This window comes from Mus pahari, chromosome 8 (genome assembly GCF_900095145.1).
Source record: "Mus pahari chromosome 8, PAHARI_EIJ_v1.1, whole genome shotgun sequence".
NCBI classification, from domain to species: domain Eukaryota; kingdom Metazoa; phylum Chordata; class Mammalia; order Rodentia; family Muridae; genus Mus; species Mus pahari.
The window spans coordinates 63,552,845-63,571,375 of NC_034597.1; positions in this window are offsets into that span (position 1 = coordinate 63,552,845).

The following is an 18,531-nucleotide window of genomic DNA, read 5'->3' on the forward strand; positions in this document are numbered from 1 at the left end:
GAAGAAGAAGAAGAAGAAGAAGAAGAAGAAGAAGAAGAAGAAGAAGAAGAAGAAGAAGAAGAAGAAGAAGAAGAAGAAGAAGAAGAAGCAGCAGCTCAAAAGAAGATTTAAAGCAGAAGCTTCCCAGTCATGCTTGCATGGTGATGGCATGGTAGTCCAGGAAAAATGGAACCCTCGGTGCTGATCCACATCAGTTTGCCTTAAACCCCTCACACCACCGGCTACAAAGGATTCAGTTTGGCTTTCCAGCCAGCTCCTTTTCTATAAATATTACAGTGTAGGGATCATGTCTCACTGGAGGGAAGGTGGGAACCTTTTTTTTAAAGATACATAAAGGCAAGGGTTTCAGAGCCGTCTTTATTTTGGTTGTGCACACTCCCACTCTCAGTATAGTTGGTGCATGATAAAGAGCTATAGAATTGAATGATCATCTCTAGGAAAAATGTACAAACCCATGAGTGAACGAATCTGAAATTCTGTAGGAGAATTGGAGTCGAGAGCTCTCCTTCCCAGGTCTACAAAAATGACTGAATCCTAGATATGTACTTAATGAATACTAAATTAACTTTCACATAGAATAACCAATTTGTAACTCAAGAGCCACAGTTTGCTCTCATTCCCATCTGAAGTGACGTGGATTTCTTCTGATTCAGAACACCTTTTAGCTTATGAAGTTCTGTTCATTTCTTTGTTGTTTTATATTCTGTCTGTTTTGGGTAACATTTATAAAACCCTCCTATATTTACTCTATCCCTTTATCAGTCTGAAGGGTTACTAACACAGACACAACTGCGCCCATTTTAGAGGTACAGAAGCAAAGGCTGTTATGATTAGCTCAGGTTCACCCAGCTCACTGGTACAGGACAGGAATTTGACCTTAAGTTTCCTGGCTTTCCTTTTAGTGAATTAGTCCTTAAATTCTCAATTTAATTTGAGTTCTTCCTCACATCCTGTGACTCATAGGATCGACTCCTGTTTTTATTCCTCTTGTTTTGTTTCTGTGTGAGGCAGTAATAAAGCTGCATTTCTCAGGGCTGGCCATGGCTCATTAAGTATCTGCAAAGTTTTAACCTTTTCCAAGACTAGAGGCAGATGGAATGGACCATGATGAGGTTGACTTTGCTTGCTGAGGATTGGGGATTATACTCATAAAGAACATCCTTGCTGGAGGCTGAATCCTCCAGAGCATTTGGGGTTTGGGGATATGAGGTTTTGTGCAGCAGCTGGGTAGAGGATGAAACATGACTATTTACCAAACGATAGCAGATGTTCAACTCTGAAAGGTGAGAGAGGCTTCTTCTCCTTATACAGTTGGAATTCTGTTCTACTTTACAGTCTGTTGGTCTGAAAAATGCTGGTATGTGTCACATATACCTGTGACGATGGTACAAAACCATCCTGAGAAGCAGAGGCTATGTCCTCAAGCCAACACTGGGCACAAAAGGCTCTTTATTTCCCAGGAAATGAAATCAAACTGAGAACAAAGCAGTGGCTTGAGCAGAGACCATCGTAGAGTTGGATTTACTGACATAGATGTCCAGGATGGACTCTCAGACCTCAGCTGGGCACTTGTCTGAGCCTTCTTCAGAGCACAAACCATACTGAGTTTAAAGAGAAAAATATGAAAGATTGAAAAACGTCAACATGGGTTCTATTTCTGCATTGTGCCAACTTTTGAAGGGATACATGGTTCTACTTTTTGAACTTTAAGTCAAGCTTAATAATGTTGAGTAAAGCCAAACAGATGATATTGTCAGGAGTTGAGTGAGAGAAATAGTGATATCACCTTACAGTGAATCAGAAAATAGATAGACATTTCTATTTCTATTCTCCTTACAAAGCATCTTAAGGGAAGAATTATTATTGTCTTTATTTATTTCCTTCTTACTTTCTTCCCTCTCTTCCTTTTTATATCTATACATCCCCTCTCTGAGCATATACAGTGTTTGAACTCTGTTCTAGATAGTGAGGATACAATAATGAACACGGAAGACACTAGGGAGAAGGGCCTTATGTCTTGCCTGGATAGCACCACAAAAGAGGCCTTGGTGATGGGAGCACAGGTGAGCTGGATCAAAGAACATGAGTGCAGGAATGCTGGCCTCTACACTCCTCTGCCGTGAGATGGCACCACACAGAGGTGATGCCCTCTACCCCCTTGATCCTCACCATCCGTGAAAATCAGGAGAGCTGGCCCTGGGGTCATGAGAGCAGGTGATCTGGCCCTGGCCCTCACCCCACACCTGCCTGGGCAGCACAATAGAGCTGGTCCTGGTGGTTGGGAGTAGGTGAGCCAGCTCTGAGGGCAAAAGCAAAAGAGGGGGCCCCACCACTCATCGGCTGTGAGGTGTCATAGGCAAGGGGAATGTTCCCTCTTACCTCCCATCACCACCTCTGGTAGTTCAGAGAGCTAGCCTCAAGGCCATGAAAGCAAGAGAATTATTCATGCCCCTCATTGGCTAGAACACTTAGGAGAATAATGGGTCCTACCCTTCATCAGGGCAACAGTGGAACTGGCCCTGATCACAAAGGCAATGTTGAACAAGTCCTGAGGGTCTAACAGTTGGGGAGTTGGTTCAGCCCTTTGCTGGCTGCAGCACTTGGGAGAGTGGGCCCCACACTCTCTGGGCAGCACATGATGGCACTTGGACTTAACAGGATGGTGACTATTCCTCGTTGGTTTTCAGCTGTGTTCCATGGGGTCTTGGAGGATGGATCATTGAAGCCCAGGGTAAGACAACTGAATGGGGCTCCAAACTGCTACATTCATCCAGGGTTGTATTTGTTTTGCTCCTGTGTCTGTAGTTTTTCTTTTAAGAACAACTCCACAGCTAAACAGAAAAAAAAATAATGATAAAGTAATAAACTCTCCAAAAGCCACTGTCACATGATAAGCTAACTCTTCTCAGATAGTATCCCTCCATAAGATATGTGGCATCCTTGTAACTGTGGGACAAAACAGTCTAGTCTCCAAGGGAGCATCTTTGTCAGTTTAAGCTGATGGAGCTATAGATACGTGTGCAAACCCACATCATTTCTATTGCTTTCTATCATTGCAAACATTCTTCTTCTAAAAAACTGCCTGTTTTCTTGTGTTTGTCCACCAACTGCCAATTCTCTGAATGCAGTGATATGCTATGCGTTTATTTAGATTGGCTGTGCCTAAATAAGAAAGTTTTTTTGAATGAATAAGTAAAGGATGGATGAATGAATGGATGGATGGATGGATAGATGGATAGATAGCTGGATAGATGGATAGCTGGATAGATGAATGCATGGATGGACAGATGAATAAATAAATGGGTGATTTCAGCTGTCAGAAGAGTAGATATGACACTACCCTAAGACCTGGGACTTTGTAATTGTGTTCTAATTTGATCTCAGCAAGTCTGTTTTGATAAGACTTCAAATAAATCAATTTTGTATCAAATTATGTTAAAAATAAAATTTAAAAATAAAGCATGTTTTTCAAATTAACAATAATGAGTCATAGATTCTTGGGAATAAAGAGTATGTGAGTGAAATTAATTACAAAGGCTTACATTATGATCATAATGCTAATTATGTACAGCTACAATGGATGGAAGTAGACCAGAAGGAGAATGTAATATGAACAGTCGGTTCAAATCTTGGGCCAGTATCCTGTGTGGGTGAAACTATTATTCCCTGCTCTAGGAGAGTAGCCCAAAGCTTAATGGAATACAGGCTGTGTTGGGTTTTTGCCCCTTAAATAATAGCAGTGACCTGCTGGACAAAGAGACATTGAAAACTATGGTAAATTTGAAGAAGAAACATGAACACAATTGTACAGTAAATGAAGTCTTTGCTGATTGAGGATAAGTGGGGTATGTTTAATAGAACTTTATTAGCAGCTTTTGAAGGTCTGGTGTTGAAGGTCATTAGCCACGAGCTGCTATTTCAACAAAGAAAGTGTTAGGAGATACACAGCGAATAGTGTTCAAGTGAAACAGAAATTCACGAGGAAGAAGAGAATCTCTCCTTAAATATTCCTAGTTGCCTAGGTTTTTTTTTTTTTAATGCTTCTAGTTTCCTGTGAAATGAAATCTTACACATTTTCAACACAGCCCTTAACATAAATAACTATGTGGACAGCATTTCTTGCAAGGTACGCCTTTCCCGTGGTTCCTTAAGAAAGAATCGGTTAGCTCCATTTTGTTTCTATCCCAGGGTCTGAAGGCACTTAAACCTATTTGGCTCACTCTGATTCTGGGCCAGAGTTGAGTCATCATATTTAGTTTTAATATTCACATTCTCATATTCTGCTCATTTCTCTGCTCTAGATTTTACCCTTACTAAACCATTGAAACTGTTGTCAGGAAGTCGCCATATCCTAATATCCCTGGATATTTTAGTCTTAGTTTGCTGGGCCTTTGACACGGCTAAAGCCTGTGTACACCTTCCCTGTTTCCTGTGTCTCGGGCACACTTGGCTTGACAGACGGATTGCTTGGTCCTGTCCTTGGGCATTTTATATATTCTGCATTTCCTTCCTGGTGTGCTTTCCCTTCCTGTTCCTCTGAACTCTATGGTTCTCAACATAAATGGGGCAGGATGCCAGGCTAGATCATTGCAATCTACTTCAACACATTCACCAACTGTGCAGTTATTCTCTCCTTCCTTCTTCCCCTCCTTCTGTATCCCTTACGTTACTTAACTTTTTTGTTTTTGTTTTTGTTTTTGTTTGTTTGTTTGTTTGTTCATTTGGTTGGTTGATTTGGTTTGGTTTTTGGTTTTGGTTTGTTTCTGTCTTTTTTTTTCAACTCAACACAAGATACGGTCATTTGGGAAGAGGGAACCTCAATTGAAAAAAATTGCCTCCATTACATTAGCCTATAGGTAAATATACAGGGGTATTTTATTGATTAATGATTGATGGGGGGGCATGAGATCACTGAAGGTGGTGCCACACCTAGGCTGGTGGTCCTGGATGGTATAACAAAGCAATGGTATAACTGAGCGAGCCATGAAGATCACGCTAGTAAGCAGCATTCCTCCATGGCCTCTGCTTCAGTTCCTACCTCTAGGTTCCTGCCCTGCTTGTGTTCCTGTCTTCCTCAATAATAGAGAGTGATTAGGACAAGTAAGACAAATGAACTCATTGCTCCCCAAGTTGCTTTGGTCATCATGTTTTATCATAGTAATACAGGGAAAACCAGGACACCTGCATTTTTTAACCCTTTCGCTCTCTCCCTAGAAGCTCTGAGAAGACTGAGGCCATAATTATGTTCACTATTGAGACCTCAGTGTTGACAGAGACAACTACCACAGAGCAAATGCTAGAAACTGTAGGTATTGAATGAATTTATAGTTTCAGTCACAAAATGAAATTTTATAGACTTCTATTTTGTGTCAAATAGACATGTCCATGCTACTGTCTTATGATTTTTACTCTCATCAAAGATTATATATGTACATATATGTCCAAACTGAAAATAACTTAGGGGCTACAAACAGGAGAGATGGAGACCTCTTTAAAAGAGATATTGAGCAGAAATCTTGTGATTCTTCCTTCACAAAAGAACTTAATTGAAGCTTACATATACCCTAGTCAATAAAACCAGAAACAAAGACTGTAAAAGGGTAACCTGATTTATACAAATTCCCAAAGCAGAGGCCATCGATTTATGATGTCACAAGGGAGGGGACTGGTGTTTCCTAGTGCTCTGATGGAAGGGTCTGCCAAATTCTCTACACACTATTAAGGTTGACTTGGGGGCTGCTATATAGCATGTTCATCTTGAGCATCTTACTACTTCTGTGATGCTTCATATTTGAGTGTGTTCTGTTTTTGTCCAAAAAGTTTACTTAAAGGCAAAAATCAACTTGTAGGTGTTTCAGAGTTGAATATTTCTATCACATTAAAATCAGAATTTGATTTCCACTTCACCCTCACCTTAAATTCTGCCTCCCTACTCATGACCCCTGACAGACCCTTGAAGCTGGTTTCTCTAAGCCCACTGTCCATATCTTGTACATAACTGTTCTTCAGGATATTTTATGTATTATATGTATCTGTAGTGTATACTGTAATATTATGTGAAATATAAAATCTGCATATGGATGGTGGAACCAACCACCCAAGTGCCATGCCAAGAGGAAAACAACAAATAAACCTTGAACAGTGAAGAAGAAGAAAAGCTGGTTCCTCTTGCTTTAAGATCAAAGGCTCTCCGTGCCACTAATTCACATGCTTGGATTCACATCTCAATTTTTCAGTCTTAAGGAATACTCTATTGTCTTCTAACAGAGAAACTGGACATATGGCTAATTTCCATTTGTTCATTTCTCAGCTTAGGTTCATCTTCCTCACCTCTACTTCCAAATATTAATGATGTGTTATTTGGGCTTGATTAATAATCAACATTTACATAGTTTTAAAGTGTAAGTGGCCTGGTACTGAAAACCAGACCATGTGATAAGCAAGTAAGACTGTGGTCATATTGATGGTTCTAGCCAATGTCTGCTTTTCCCTTATATCTTTGTCTCCTTGCTTTTCTTGGAATTTTGGTTCCTAAGACTCCACGAGCTGTTTAAATTTCCTGCAAGGCAGGCTGGTTAAGCTAACCATTTCATCTTTAAAACAAAAACAAAAACAAAAACAAAGCCCTCCCATGCAGAATCCAGTGAGTTCCTCCATCAGGTATGGTTCTTCTGTATGTCTGCCTTATGGCTCTTGTCCTGAGTGAGACTTCCTCTAAGAATTATTCCTGAGGCTCACTTTGGGTTTTGCTGCACTGGTTGCTCTTTTCCATTCCCTATATGTCCTTTATTTTATTGACTTATTCCACTGGTTTTGATGTCGGCTTGTTTTTTTTTAGTGCTGGGACTAAAACTAAGGGTCTTGTACATGCTTGACAGGTGCTCTACCACTGGGGTGACATGTGAGTCCTTCCCCTGGTTTCAATCCAGAGCACCCTCTGATTTATGAGAAACAGGCACATGCTACCTAAGAATGATACTCTCTGCATGCCAGAATGTGTTTTCACCTTACACCTCAGCAATGGTTTAGTTTTCTATGGGATACTGTGTTTAGCATTATTTTCCTGCCGAACTTTGAAGACGTTCTTCCTCATCTGACTTTCTAAATGAGTAAATATATACACAGAAGTCTGTAGTTAATCTTACATGTATGTGATCCTCCTGTCTTGGGGAACTTCCCTATGAGTCCAAGGACCAGAAACTCCATATTGTCATCTTTTGTTTCATTATTATATAATAAAAATTATATATATATATATATATATATATATATATATATATAATTTTTCCAATGTTCTGGGCATCTGGACTGTTCTGAACAGACCATTCCATCTGAAAACTCAACTTCTTCCCTTCTGGAAAATTCTCTTGAGTTATTTTGTTCATAGTTCTCTTTGGATCTCTCTTACTGGGCTCCTGCTGTTGAGTTTCTGGATTAATACTCTAATTCTCTTTAAGCTGTTGAATGTTCCTTTCATGGCTGTAATGTTCATACACGTCTTTGGAGGGATCAGTTTTTCCCTGTCTCTATATATGGGCTTTTTTTTTCCCATTTAGTCACTTTTTTCCTGAGTATTTAGTCTGTCTTACAAGCTAACAGTTTTCTCAGACAGCTAATGATCTTGCTCATAGCTGAGAGACTGGAAAACTCTGAGTACCGTGTAGGGCTCACTGGTCATTATTCAGTGATCAACTGCCTCAGTTTGCCTGGGACCATCTCAGCACTAAAACTACCAAGTACCTGAAAACTAGTCAGGCCTATGTGTGCCATCTCTACTTGGTAAACTGCTTTAAGCATTTTACTGGAGACCCAAAGCTCTATGTTTTCATTCTTTCCCCCTTAAGATGGCAGATTCTTCAGAGAATTTGATTGCAATTTAGTGTCTGACTAAAGTTAGTTAAAGTTTTGAGTCTGAATTTTTTGGGGGGGTGAGACAGGAGAACAGGGCAAGATTCTCAGGTTCCAACATAAAAGTGTCCTCGCAGTCTTACCTTTGGGTTTGCCCACTCACCCTTGTACATGAAGGACTCCTTAAGCCTAAGAGGTAATAGTAAATAAACTCATGCATGAGTCCAGGATAGAGGACAACTGGGTTAAATTGCCTAAGTACTGATGCAGGTGGAGAGGTGACCCAGAACTGAATCCTTGGTCCCCCGGTGTTGAAAGGTTGGGAAGATGAGGGGCCCAATGGAGAAGACCAAGGAGGGCATCCCTATAAAGAAGATAGAGAATCAAAAGAGAACACTATGTGGAAGTCACTTGGCAAACTGCTTCAAGGAAGAGTGAGCAGACAGACAGACACACCATGTGCTACAGGGCAAGTGCTGCCTCTGAGACCCTGAATTCCCCGAGCCCAGAGAGCATGCGCCTTAACCTCAGGAACAAACTTCCTAGCTTTTGCTGGGACTGAGAAAGGCATGAATAACCCCTGGGTTATGGAGACCTGTAAAAGAGATAGTGAGACTGCAACTGGTCCCCAGCCTTTCGGCCTTCCCACTACGTTCTAGTTCCTCATCCTCCACTCCCCTTTTCTGATGCTTTCAGCAGTTTCTGAGCCTTTGAAAACCCTGGATATAAATTAAGTTTGATGTTTTAGACTTAGATGTATGCTTTACGTTGCTGATAACCTACACGACTGCAATCTCAGATTCCTTAAGTCATGTTCTGCTTGACAGTTCATACAGTTCTATGCTTTGAAGTTAGCATTGCTATTGTCTTTTTTTTTTTTTCACTCCAGGCCTTGGCAGCTTTAACTGTTAAAAATGTCTTATCACAAAAAAAAAGTCTTATTGCTATCATTTGAGAGTAGAGTAATAGTGGAGGCAAGTGTCCAATTTATTTTATTTATCTAGCCATTTTTGATGCTGTAAAGTTGTCAAATACACACACACACACACACACACACACACACAGAGTATTTGGACAATTGGGTTGCTTCCAATTACATAGAACACTGTGTTACAAATGTTTTAATTATACTATTGCCCATGACTAAGAATGTTTGTTATGGACTGAGTCCTGGAACGACACTAGCTATGTTAGCGTTTGATACAGTGAAAGGCAGTAGCATGTACAATCAGTGCCTAATGTTTGGAGTTCACTTTCGGCATATTTTGCTTGGATGCTTGCTCGCTCTGCTTGTTACTAATTCTAAGATGTTGGGTAAGTTTACTTAGCTTTCTATATGAGTAACATTAGTGTTGCAGAGGAAGAGAACGTGGGTTCCTTGCTGCATGGCGACTAAGACACACAATTAGCTGTCCAAAGTTATATACATACGCTCTCACTTTACTCCGTTCAAAGGCCAGTGTGCCAGCTGGTGAGGATCACTGGTATGGCTGCTGGGGGAAAAAAACAAAACAAAACAAAACAGGATCTCCAAAGGAGTGATCTCTTGACAGATGTAGACATTAGTACTCATGCCTCTAGACATGTTGCTGCGATCAGCACTCTAGCTGGAGCGAAGAGTCATCTACTTAGTATTCCTTTAATGTTATCTAATCAAAAATGGCTACCCCAAAGAAACGCTTGGTGAAAGATTCCAATGCTGGGCCCAGTGGGTGAGACAGTTCAATGGGTAACGGCACTTCCTGGCAAGCCTGAAAAGCCTGAGTTTGATTCTTGGAAACCACAGAATGACCTCATCAAGTTGTCCTCTGACCTCCACATGCGTGTATGACTCACCTCCCCCACCCCACCCCACCCCCTGCACATTCACACAAAACGAAAAGCAAAAACGATTGTTCAATCCTGACATTACCTGCCGTATCTGTCCAGGGTGCCTGATCAGGCCAACTACAGGGACAGGATGTCTCCCTGTCTTCTGTAAGGTCTGCATTGTACAGTGCTCTGAGGACAGTGGTGCTTGCCCAAGGAATATCACAAGGATGTAAACCCTTCCAAAGTGTTGAGGAAATCATACCACAGTTGGCGCCTGAACTACATAAACAAGAGCTTGGGTATGAATCTCAGTTTGGAAAGAAAAGCCAGCCTGGAGAAAACAGACAAGATAATACCTCAAAAGTTGATAAACCTGGATCAGATGAAGAGCATGATGGGAATCAAGACAGGTCACCATCTGTCTAGACTGTTTGTGGGATAAAAAGGCAGTTGTGGAACAATGTAGTAAATAAGATAGTGTAGAAATCCATTCGATGTTCTACAGATAAGCTATGGGAACTATTCAAAAAGTCTAAAACTAAAACTTCCAGATTCTTATGACCTGCTGAACAAGGGGGAAGTCTGTCATAATCCCCACATTCCCCTTACATGGCATACGTGTACACAATAAGATGACAGCTAAACACAGACACGCTATGGTTTAACAGCATCCACCAAGCATTACTAAAATCCACCCGGAACTATCTGTTGCCTCTTTCAGTTGATCGGTAAGTAGATTACAGAGGCAACTGGATTCTCAGTATGCAAACAAAGCCACTCTCTGGTCCTCAATTGTGTTTGCATTCATGTTACTTCTATGAAGAGTAAACCCAGCGCTGTTTTGCTGCTGAGCCACTGACGTAAGGCACATGAGCTGTTTCCCAGTGTGAAAGCCATGGCAGAAGTTGGACTAGTGTGTAGCCAGGATGCTGCTTCCCAAATATTTTGTTTGCCTTTTCCAAATTCTAAGGTTTAATTTCATTTACAAAATGTCTCAATCCATATAGCATTGTGGCGTTCACACACCTATTTAATCACTTCCTGTTTAAATAAATGCCATACAAGAACATAGTAATTATATTTTCAATTATTTTGGGTGGAAATATACTTTTAAAAAGGGATTTATGCACCACTTAGGTATAAAAAACTGACACTCAGGTATGCAAGCACTTTCATGAAGAATTCCTCTCTTGTTTGTGACATTGTAACTACACATTCTAAGTTACTTAAAGTCTACCAAATACATGAGGGAGGCATGTGAGTCCTCCAGACTGAAAATGTATGTGACATCATAGACAACTAAAATTAGTGAAAGACACCAGCAGTCGGTCACACAGACACCTAATGAGATTAATGTATAAATAAGGTTAAACTTTACTATCATGTTAGATACACAGACACTGATGCATGAAGCATCATTGTGTGTGCATCATGGCACTGTTGCTATCATGGAATGAATGTAATTCTTTTCTTCCTAAGTTGACTATAGAGGTGTATCATTGTTACATGTAGAGAGGGTGTTAGAAATTTCACGACACATAATATTGACTATGTTATGTACTTCAAAAGTCTCAAAGCAGTTCTAGGCTAAACTGAGTAGCTGCCTGGCATGTTGACAAACTACGTCATGGAATGGAAAAACTGTGGGATAGTAGGTACGAATGCTAATGAAAATGAGTAGTCTTAGGGTATTTTATTTGCATGCTGTAGAGTCTGGTGAATTGGTGGCATAACTGCTGTGTGTGAGAGTATTAAAGGTGAGTTCATTAAAAGAAACATGATAATGTTCTTGGTTTTACAATTTTCTTAAGTCTTCTAGTCATCTTGGGATTACTTTGCAAATCAACGAGAGTCATGTTACCTCATTACATGAAAACCTTCATTTTAAACCCTGTAAATGCATAGTTGCTTCCAAAAGCCTGTTTGGAAATTGGGTTATCTATTAAGTGTTTTGAAACAAATATGCTAACTTCTGAATCTCTGGGGGAAAATCTTGGAAATTAGGAAAACGCTGCTTGTGTTAGAACCCTGACATGCTCACAATGTGTGTGTGTGTGTGTGTGTGTGTGTATGTGTGTGTATGTGTGTGTATGTGTGTGTGTTGTTGTTTTGTTTTTTATTAATGTATTTATTCACTGTACATACCAATCACAGTGTGTAAAGTAGGTGCTCTCCTCCCAGTCCCACACTTACAAGTTCCTGACCCCCATTACACATCCCTTTCTATGAAGATAAAGGAAGTCCCCCATGGATACCAACCACCAACCAGCCCTTCCACATCTAGTCTTAGCAGGACTAAGTGCATCCTCTCCCACTGAGTCCAGACAAGGCAGCCCAGCTATAGGAAGGGGGATCCAAATGCAGGCAACAGAGTCAGAGACAGCCCCCACTTCAACTGTTGAAGGAACAGGATGAAGACCAAGTTACACATCTGTTACAAATGTGTTGGAGGCCTAGGTCTAGCCCATGAATGCTCTTTGGTTAGTGTTTTAGTCTCTATGAACACCCATGAGACCAGATTAGTTAACTCTGTTAGATGTTCTTATAGTGTCCTTGACCCCTCTGGTTCCCTCAATCCTTCCAACCACTCTTCCACAAGAAGCTCTAAGCTCTACCTAATGTCTGGCTGTGTGTCTCTGAATCTGTTTCCATCAACTTCTGGATGAAGCCTCTAAGAAGACAGTTATGCTAGGCTTTTGTCTACAAGCGTAGCAGAATATTATTAGTCATGTCAGGGGTGGGGTCTCTCCCATGCAGTGAGTCTCAAGTTGGACCAGTCATTGTTTGGCCATTCCCTCAATCTCTGCTCCATCTTTATCTGCATATCTTGGAGGAAGAACAAATTTTGGGTCAAAGGATATTCATCATCCCTGCCTCTGACAGAGGACCAATACCCAAAATATATAAAGAACTCAAGAAAGTAGACACCAACAAGTCAAATACCCCAATTAAAAAATGGGATACAGAACTAAACAGAATTCTCAACAGAGGAATCTCCAATGGCTGAGAAATACTTAAAGAAATGTTCAATGTCCTTAGTCATCAGGGAAATCCAGAGCAAAGAAACTCTGAGATCCCATTCTATACCTGCCAGAATGACTAAGATCAAAAATTCAAGTGATCGCACATGTTGATGAAGACGTGGAACAAGAGGAACACTTCTCCATTGCTGTGAGTGTAAACTTGTACAACCGCTTTGAAAACTAATCTGGTGGTTTCTCAGAAAATTGGGAATAGTTCTACATCAAGACCCAGCTATACCACCCCTAGGCACATACCCAAAAGATGCTCCACCATATCACAAGGACATATGCTCAACTATGTTCATAGTAGCTGCATTCGTAATAGCTAGAAACTAGAAATAACCTGGATGTTTCTCAACTGAAGAATGGATAAAGAAAGTATGGTTAATTTACACAACGGAATGCTACTTGGCTATTAAAAACAAGGACATCATGAATCCCACAGGCAATTGGATGGAACTAAAAAATATCATATTGAGTGAGATAACCCAGACCCATAAGGACATGTATGGTATATGCTCACTTATAAGTGGACATTAACCATAAAGTACAGGATAACCATAGACCCAAAGAATCTAAATAACAAGGACCAAGGGAGGGTGTTTGAATCTCACTCAGAAAGGGAAATAAAATAGACATGGGAAATGGATGGAGGGAGGAAACTAGGTGGGAGAGGATGTGGGGAAGGGAGCAGGGGTGTGGATCAGGTGGAAGAAGATACGGAGGGGAAAGAGAAGACTGGGAGGGAGAACAGAAATTGGTGAAGGTGGCATCTCTGGGACAACCCAGAAACTTTGGACAGGGCCTGGGAGTCTATAGGAGGTGACCGTACCTGAGACTCTTGGCATCTGGGGATGTGAAGACTGAAGTGGTCACTTCCTATAGGAGGCAGGGCTTCCAGTGGAGGGAAGGGGACACCAACCTACCCACAATGCATGTATTACACACATCTTCTATACTGTGTACTTGGTGAGCCTGTCTTAATTCCAGTAAAATGGATATACATCAATGTCTTCTGAACTCCAGTGTGCTTCATAGGAGTAAGCTTGATAAAACTTTAAGAGATGTGCAAAATACAACCCAATCCATAATGTAAAGGGCTGAGATGTCATAATTATCTTCTTAAACTTTTTCTGTGTTCAAGTTTTCTGTGTTCTTGTGGCTTCTAAAGAAGGGCATAGGACCACTTTCTTTTTTTCTTTTTTCTTTTCTTTTCTTTTCTTTTCTTTTCTTTTCTTTCTTTCTTTCTTTTTCTTTTTTAGATATTTTCTTTATTACATTTCAAATGTTATCCCCTTTCCTGGTTTCCCTATCCCCTCCTCACTCTCCCTGCTCCCCAACCCACCCACTCCCTGGCCCTGGCATTCCCCTATATTGGGGCATAGAACCTTTACAGGACCAACTCTATCATGTTACATTGTTTTTGTTCTTAGAAGAGACACAAGCAGAATCTAAAAGACAATTTTCACAAACTCTTAAAATGTTGGAAAAGACTATTATGCTCAATTTTTTAAAAAAAGATAAGTTCACTACCTAAATATAGAAATGATTTTGCTGAGCTATGAAACATAATCTCTTGGTAATCTCTAAAATATGTTTGTTACTATAAATTTGCTCCATCTAGATCAATGATTAAGTGTGGTTTACATGTGCAAGTTAATGTTTTAAATAAAAGAGAGAGAAAGATTTGCTTTTGTTTTTGTGTCTGAGTCTGCCTGTGCCACTCATATACAGGTGACCAGGGAAGCTAGAAGAAGCCAGGGTCTTAGCTCTTAGAGCAAGAGTGACAGGTGGTTGTAAGCCATCCAGTGAAGGTTGGAAGGAAAAGTATCAGCTCAGGATCCCCAAGTCCAGGTTCTCAGCACAAAGGAGACTTATTTGCCTGAAAAGACAGAAGACAAGAATAAGTGACAAAGACAGGAGATAACAGACAAGGGAGAAGATGAGAACAAGGGAACGGTAGGTGGGGTATAGGTATTTGTCCCCAGGGTACAGAGAACTGCTTTTGGATAGAGAGCAGACAGACAGGGCTCATAGGAAAGTGGCAGTTTATAAAGGTACAATGAGGAACCTAGTGTTAGGATGAGGTGTTTAATTTTTTTCAATATATATATATACATATATATATATGTATATGTATATGTATGTATATATATATATATATATATTTAAGATTTATTTATTTATTATATGTAAGTACACTGTAGATGTCTTCAGACACTCCAGAAGAGGGCATCAGATCTTGTTATGGATGGTTATGAGCCACCATGTGGTTGCTGGGATTTGAACTCCGGACCTTCGGAAGAGCAGTCAGGTGCCCTTAACCCACTGGGCCATCTCACCAGCCCCGAGGTGTTTAATTTTGATTGGGCGTGTTAACTAGAGTAGTCAAAGGGGGCTTTTGATTGCTGGACTTCAATACTTTGATAGCTTGACCTTGGTAGTCAGCATCCGGAGGAGGAAGTGGCCAAATAAGGGAATTGACATTGTGGCTAGCTTTGGGAACATACTCTAATGGTTTTTAGGAAGGCAGAGGGAATGGAAGAGAAGAACAAGATTTTAGTTAACGTAACTCAAAATCAACTAAGAATGCATTTGAAAACCACACCACACAATCACACCTCATACTTGGCTCTCCAACATCCATCAAATGAGTTTTGAACATGATTTTTTTTTAATTTTTATTTTGATCTGATCATGTGTAATTTTGGTATTTTTCATATATATGAAACAATTATGGACTTGAATATAGTTTCATATAGAATTCTTTTATCAAATGTTAATGCATTACATTTTAACTGAGATACAAGAAGATGTGTGCTAATGTGTAAAGACCAGACAACAAGGGCATCTGCTGCCATTTGGGGAAAAGATGCATGTGTTTTGATGGCTCTGGGTCATGCCATATCTCTGTTAGAGCCACAGACTTTGTCAGCTAACTTCCTTTGAGATACGCACTATGAGTCTTTATGTATAGGATCACTATTGCCTATTAGTACATTAAATTTCCATAAAATTATCCCTTAGATTGCTATAGTGAATCCACAAGAAATTGGGTTTGGAAAAAAATGTGCAGGTACCTTTCCTCTAATTTCATAAATATAGGGAGCTAAAAATAACCCATAGGAATAATTATCAGAATCTGAAAGTCAAAGAATAAACACAATGTTATTATTTAATTTGTTGTGCCTATCCAACAAGGTACTTTTCAAGAAATGAGTAATGGGGTGCATGGTAGTGCACGCCGTCATCTCAGCACTCAGGGGCCTGAAGCTGAGGATCACAAGGTTAAACCCAGCTTGGATTACATAGCAAAATCTCATCTCATAGAGAAAAAGAAAGTAACACTCTGCCTTGTTGTCAGCAATCACTTTATTTTCATTAGACACAAGGCTGAGAGGACAAAAAAAAAAATCAGGCAAGTACCTGCTGTACACACAGAAGGACCTATTATAAAAGTCCCCATCTTCCACTGAGGAGCTATAGACAGATGATGGCTCCCAGGGAAAAGCAGGTTTTCTTTAAGGATGTGGCCCCTGGTAGGTCAACCATGGTCTAGACAATGGCCCCCACACCATGAGAATATGCACAACACAAATTGACTTGGTGGGCTCTATTAAAAATAAAGACACAAAGTTGGTAGGCATGGGTGTAAATCTAGAAGGAATTGAGGAAAGGAGTGGGGCTCAATATGATCAAAATACACTGTATTAAATTCTCATAGAATTAATAAAAATAAAAACAAACTAAAAGCCATACACGATGACACGCTCCTGAAATGCAGGAGGCAGAGACGGGAGAACCCCGAGGACCTTACTGGCCGTCTACTCCAGCCGGCTGTCTAGTCCAGCCAGTTTATGAGATGAGGCAGTGGGAGATCCAGTCTCAAAAACAATAAGCTGGAGGGAGATAGAGAAAGACATCTGAAATGAAACAATGTTTATTAAGCCATTCTCCTTGGGAGACGATGCTCTGTGCCACCTCTAATGTAAACCTCCCACCTAGTGTGTCTAATAGGTTTCTAGGTAACCTCCTGAACTGGGAAGAGGATAGTTGCACAGTCTTTTGTATAGTCTGGTCTGGAAAAGCCCTTGACAACTGAATTTCATTCCCTTACCCCCAGCCCCTTGCTGCAATCATCATAAAGAATTTTTAATTGTTGAGAAAGTGTCTCTAATGCCAGATGGCTATAACTCCCTATGTAACTGAAGATGACCTCAGACTTCAGGTCTTTCTGCCTGGACTTTCTGATTGCCAGAATGATAGACACATGCCGCCATACTTATTTCTCATAAGGAACTTTCTAGCAAACTAAGTTTCTTTTTTTTTTTAATCTATCTATCTATCTATCTATCTATGTGAAAATATCTATCTATCTATCTATGTGAAAATATATGTGTTATTTTATTTATTTACATTCTAAATATTATTTCCCTTCCCAGTTCCTCTCTACAAACCACCTATCCCATAACCCCTCCCCCTGCTTCTACAAGGGTGCCCCCCCATCCTCCCACCCACTCCCACCTATCACCCTAGCATCAAGTCTCCACAGGACCAAGGTCCTCCCCTCCCACTGATGCCAGATAAGGCAATCCTTTGTTTACATATTCAGCTGGAGCCCTGGGTCTCTCACCATGTTGGTTGGTGGTTTAGTCTCTGGGAGTTCTGGGTGGTCTGGTTGGTTGATAGTGTTCTTCTTCCTATAGGGCTGCAAATCCCTTTAGCTCCTTCAGTCATTCCCCTAACTACCCCAATACCTGGCCTGACTGCGACCCACAGGAACCGCCTCAAAGCTGGGGACACTATCCTTCCAGTTTCCATCTGCGCCCAGGAGCTGACCCTGTGCTACAGCCCTCCACACCTCAAATCCACCCGGGGAAAGCTTGACCCACAGGAATGCTGACACACCCAGGCTCACAGGCTCACAGAAGGGACAGGCTCCAGTCAGAGACAGCAAGACCTGCTAACACCAGAGATAACCAGATGGCAAGAGGCAAGGGCAAGAACATAAGCAACAAAAACCAAGGCTACTTGGCATCTTCAGAAACCAGTTCTCCCACCACAGCCAGCCTTGGATACCCCAACACACCTGAAAAGCAAGATTCTGATCTAAAATCACATCTCATGATGATGATGATAAAGGAATTTTATCCAGAAGGACACAGATAAACAGGTAGAAGCCCTTAAAGAGAGAACACATAAATCCCATAAAGAAATACAGGAAAACACAACCAAACAGGTGAAGGAATTAAACAAAACCATCCAGAATCCAAAAACAGAAATAGAAACAATAAAGAAATCACAAAGGGAGACAACCCTGGAGATAGAAAACCTAGGAAAGAGATCAGGAGCCATAGATGTACGCATCACCAACAGAATACAAGAGATGGAAGAGAGAATCTCTTCTATGGCAGAAGATACCATAGAAAATATTGACATAATAATCAAAGAAAATGCAAAATGTAAAAAGCTCCTAACCCAAAATATCCAGGAAATCCAGGACACAATGAAAAGACCAAACCTAAGGATATTAGGTATAGAAGAGAGTGAAGATTCCCAACTTAAAGAGCCAGTAAATATCTTCAACAAAATTATAGAAGAAAACTTCCCTAACCTAAAGAAAGAGATGCCCATGAACATACAAGAAGCCTACAGAACTCCAAATAGATTGGACCAGAAAAGAAATTTCTCCCATCACATAATAACCAAAACACCAAATGCACAGAACAAAGAAAGAATATTAAAAGCAGTAAGGGAAAAAGATTGTGTAACTTATAAAGGCAGACCTATCTAGACTCTAAAATCCAGAAGATCTTGGGCAGATGTCATATAAACCCTAAAAGAACAA